Here is a 5,574-nt window from a genome sequence, read left to right as displayed (position 1 = left end):
GGCTCCTGGTGGCGCTCACTCTCTGCCCCACGCCTCCCAGGCCCCTTCTGCTCTGTGTGTGGTCTTCAGTGACCAGCTCCGCACTGACAGCGTGTTGGCATCTTTCTCCAGGGCCTGCCCTGAGCTCAGCATCCCCCCAAAACCCCTGCTCTGTGCCCCTGTTGTCAGCGCTGCTTCCCATGGCCGGCCAGGCAGCAGCATCCAGCTGCCAGGCCCCGTCCCAGAGTGGCCTCCTCAGGTCCCACCTGGCTCCAGCCGCTGAGGGCTGGGCTCCCAGAAGCCACAGTTAGAGGCTCGGCAGCCTCGACACAGGAATCAGGGGTCAGGGACTCACCGTCTGGAACTGAGTTCCTGGGAGGAAGGAAACCTGGAACTTGGCGGGTGGCAGAGAGCAGCAGGGAGGAGAGGTGCCCATGGTGTCCCTTGTTGGGGGCGGGGAGGCCTGGACACTAACCAACAACAGGGCACGTGTGCGTTTTCCTGTGAGTGCCTTCTCCCAAGTCCTGGCTGTCCCCCTGGCACCCGTGATGGAGCGGCCATCACCTCTATAGTGTCTCCCTCCTGGACCAATGACATGAAAGCAAAGGGCAGAGAGCAGGAGGGAGGTGGCAGCAAGTGAGAGATGTCAATCAGCTCTGATGGGCAGAGGCAGATGGAGGAGGGGGAGGGGCACACAAATGCCTGCTGAAGGGGGCTTGTTCCCATAGAGGGCCCTTCACACCCACAGAGATGCTCAGGATGTAGAAGCCAACTGACCCCAAAGGAAACTGAGCAGGAAACGTACAAAGGACAATGTTCCCTGGAAACATTATGTTCAGTGAAATAAGCAGGCGCAGAGGCCACACAGTGTGCGCTTCTGTTTATGTGAACTTGGAACTGGACAACCAGTGGGTCCGGGCTGCCTGTCACTACCTGAGCCAATTCAGCAGAGACAGGGTTGAATCATGTAGGAGCGTTTATTCCAGTCCTGGCGGCAGGAGGGGAGAGCAGCAGGTCACCCACGGAAATCTGCTCTGCACCCCACCATCAGCCACTGCTTATATCGGGTAGAAGGACAGAGATGACGGGGAAAGTAGGAAGGCCAGGCATGGGAAGGTGGGCACGAGTTAATCATTACAGGTTACAGGTCATGCAGGCTGGGGTGTCGGAGGTCACAGAGGGTGGATGCCTCTGGGCACCCAGGACCGGATTACAGGTAATAGGGGCTGAGGGTTGTAGAGAGCAGGTGCCTCTGGGACTAGATGATCTCAGTTACCAGGTGGTAAGTCTCTCCATTAATGACAGACAGTTCTGTGGACAGGAGGACGGACTGCATTCCCGTGTGAGCTGCCATGGCCCAGGGCGCACACTCCCAGGTGAGAATGTGCTTTCTAATCAGAACAGAACCATCATGAGTAACAGAGCATTGCTAACATTTCTTATAATTACAGTGAACAAAAGCATTTTTCTTTGACAAACATTGGAACAAGTACAATTGCTAAAATTTTCATGAGATTCACACAACCTTGAGATTAGATATTATAACCTCAGTTGTTAGAATTTACTGATCACAGACACTCCTTACTCTTAAGTCATTAACATTTAAGAGGACTTATTTTTCTTCTCAAGCAACCACACATCTAAACTTTATAAATAATTTTGTTCTTTTGGCTCATGACCAAGCACTTTAGTCCAGAAGGCAACTTGTCTGGAAAGTGTTAAAGAGAATAAAACGGGGCAGAGAAAACTTATGTGCTTAGCAGTTTCCTTGCAGAAAGCTTGCAGCCTTGAGTGCGGCATAGCCTAGATAAACACTAGACCTCTGGCGATGGGAGGAACCAAGGACCGAACCCTTATGTCAGCAGAACTGTTTGCATCCAGCAGAAGGTAACAAAACCCTGCCTCCCCCTTCAGTCACCGCTGATTGCTTTTTCGGCCTCAGCCCAGGTGCCTGAAATAAAAGTTCTTTTGATACACGATGGCCTCATATCATAGGTGAGTGACCCCGGCCCACTGGGAACGTTTCAGATCTTATTCATCTTAAATCAGGTGGGAGAGAAGAGGGGATACTAACTAGTGCCAGTCTAGCACTTTCTCAGTTTTGGTGTCAACAAAATATATTTCATTCGCCTTGGCTGGTAGTAGTCACTGGAAATGCTATCTTACTGATTCCTCTTCTCAGTGGCCATGGGCAGTGTCTAGAAGGCCTGTGGATTCAGCGCTGGACCTGCGTTGATGGTGGGCAAAGCTGCCTCGCCGCACTCACACTAGTTCTAACATTGTGAGCAGATGGTTTGGGTGTTCCGTGTAGAGCGCCGTGTTGTTCCTGGTGGTGTCCTCTCCTCCTCCCTGGTCCTCACACCTTTTGTGTATTTCTGATCACTGTGTGCTGCCTGGAGTCACCTGCACTGTCTGGGCCTCCCTGTCCATCATCCCTCATTCAGGGGCGGGGCTGCCACTGTGCCCCAGGTAAGCGGGACATTTGCTGTGGCTTCTGGGAAAGCCACCCTTATGGAATTAGGAAGTCACCCTTGGCCCAAGTTTGCTAAGACTTTTATCACAAACTATGGTTGAAGTTATCAACCAAAAAAAAAAAAATGTACTTTCCATATCTATTGAGATTATCACATGGTTTTTATCATCTATTTCTGCTCCGTTAATGTGGTAAATTGCATTAATTGGTGTTCAACAACGGTGGTTTCAACCTTCCTGGGTTATTTGGTAATTATGTTACACATTGGGAGTTGGTTTGATAATGTTTTACTTTGGATTTTTTCAATCTATGTTCATAATGGAAATTGGCCTGAAATTGTCCTTTATTCTATGGGCCTAGTTTTGTTCTCCAGAAAGTGTGCCCGGGAGCTGCCTCTCTTTCTGTCCCTGGAAGATCGCTGGGCCTTGAAGTCTTAGTGTAATTCTCCAGGAAGCCAGGCTGTGGGTAACTCCCCGTGTTGTACTTTATATGTTAGTTCTGGGTGGATGTTCACCTCCCAGACGCAGGCCTTTCATGATTACAAATCTGGTCCCGCTTCCCTTTCTCCTAAAGTCAGTTCTCAGGAGGTATACTCGCCTAAAAATGGTCCATTTCACCTGATGGCAAATTTGTTTAATGTGGTTGTTCATACTAACCTCTTCCGAGTTTTAAAAATCTCTGCCCTGCCCATGTGTCTGGTCACCTCTTTATTACTAATATTATTTGTGCACCGTGTTTCCTGCCTGATGGATCTTGCCACAGGTTTGCCTATTTCATTAGATTTAAGGAACTCACTTTTGGTTTTGCAACCCTGTAATTTCTTTATTATCTAGTCCAGGGGCTTCTTTTATTTGTTTTAAATTACCCCTGACTTTCTTCCTTTAGTTAGCCTGTATTTTATTCTATTCTTTATGCTCTTGTTCGGTTTCCTCTGACATAATTTTTCTCACTTCTTGACTTAAACAGGACATTCTCTGTTCTATTTGTATTAATCCAGAAAGGATTAGTCATTTCCCTCCAGGTACAAGTCACCATGTACCTGTGAACATTAGTAGGTGGTATTTTCACCATTGTGAGTTATATATACATTTAATTTGCATTCTTTCCAAGTATGAGAAAGGTTAAAATAACAATGTAGCCTGTTGTTTTCTAATACAAGGCAACAGTAAGAGACCTCTAAGAACAGAAATTAAGGCTCAGTATTTACCGAGGATGTAAACAAAGGCAGAGAAATAAAATGTCCATCGTCAGTAACAAAAGGTGGTTCACAGGACGCCACTCATAAATTCAGACAGTGAACTTGTGGGCAAGTGGCCTTGTCGCATGGTGTTCAGCTGTGATCTGCTCCTGTTCAACGTCTATCAAAGTCATATGTGACCATATAACTGCAAGTAATATGACCTTCCCAATCCATGCAACTGAACAACCACACACACACACACACACACACACACACACACACACACACGCATACATGCACATACGCCCACACACATGCAGAGGATGATGCATGGGCACACATGGAGGGAGGCCCTAGGAGGCTCCGGGGCAGGGAGACCAGCCTGGGGCTGAAAACTCAGTCCTGGGTGGCAGTGTGCCTGCGGGACCCTGGGCTTCCAGCCTCTTCCCCAGCCTGCCCTGGAGCCAGGGGAGCAGCCAGGCCACTGCACCTGGCACTGCTTCTGGCAAAACTGATCACCTCAGGGGAGAGCAATCCAACTACCAACCAGGACGCTGGGAATGTCCCACAGGGAGGCGGCTGCACCTCCAGCTGCGGGGCCTGTGCAGTAGGAGCCCAGCAGGCAAAGCCTAGGGAGCCCAGGTGATGCCAGTCAAGATGCCCACCCATTAGAACACGGTGGGGACCAGGGGGCCTGGGTCTGCCGGGGGAGGGAGCGTGGAGAGTGGAGAGCAAGCAGGAGGCAGGAGGGGATGGTGGTGGTGGAGCCTCAACAGCCTGGGTGTCACAGGCTGGCACCCGGGTCTAGGACAGAGGGCCTGGCAGTGGGAGGACAGCCACCAGGAGAGGCTCCAGGGAGCAGCACACAGAACTCGGGGGCCTTCGTCAGTGCCCCGGCGGGCACTGCGGAGCGGATGCTGCCTGGAAGCCGGTCACAGGCGCTGTCCTGGGTGAGGAGCAAGGCCGTCCCGTGGACACAAAGCTGCGCCGAGGCCTGTGTCCCTCTGAGCCGTCGGGCAGAGTGAGTGAGGTCAGTGTCATTGTCAGTGTGGTCACCGTTGTCCCGTGGTTTGGTGGGGCCCGAATGGGACAGCCAGTGCCATGAATGAGGGCCTCACTGAGCCATCCCTGCCCCGGGTCCAACACCTCCATTGTGACACCTGAGGACCCGTGGACGCTGGCACATTGCTGCCCCCTCAGCACCCCCACCCCGCCCTCGCTGGCCCAGCCTCCACTGCAGTGTTGCAAAATGGGGCTGTTAGGTAACAGAAGCTGTGCCCTTTGCCACCTGCCCTCAGCCTTCCCCTATCAGGGCTCAGACATCCTCATCACAGCCCCGGCTTTGATCCTGACCCTGATGCCCACGCAGCCCCACCCTCACTCTGTGCATCCATTCCTATCACTAAGACCCCGCACCCTGGGACCCCCAATGGCGGCCTGAGGCCAGAAGGACTGCTGCTCAGAGCAGGAGTGCAGGGCACTGCTCCCCCCCACTCCCCACACACAGCTGCTGGCCTGAATGCCCACGTGCACTTCTTCTCAGCATCCCCTCTTCTTATCTTTTTGTTAATCCTCACCCCAGGGTATTTTTCCATTGATTTTCGGAGAGAGTGGAAGGGAAGGGGAGAGAGGAGAGAGAAAAGCATCAATGTGAGAGGCATATCAATTGGTTGCTTCCTGCAGGCACCCCGATGCTGGGCTGGGGATCAAAACTGCAACCCAAGCACATGCCCTTGACTGGGCATCAAACCCAGGCCTCTTCGCTCTGCGGTCCGACACCTCAACCACTGAGCCAAACCACCCAGGGCTCCCTTTTGTTTTTAAAACTATTTGCAGATACACACCACGTCATAAATATAGAGATAATGACAGCTTTGTGTTTTTTTCCTTTTTAATTTTATACCCACCTCTCAACCCTCTCCCCTTGGGCCACCACCCACTT

Source organism: Myotis lucifugus, unplaced genomic scaffold, assembly GCF_000147115.1.
Source record: "Myotis lucifugus unplaced genomic scaffold, Myoluc2.0 scaffold_1368, whole genome shotgun sequence".
NCBI classification, from domain to species: Eukaryota; Metazoa; Chordata; class Mammalia; order Chiroptera; family Vespertilionidae; genus Myotis; species Myotis lucifugus.
Note: the sequence above shows the minus strand (reverse complement) of the source record.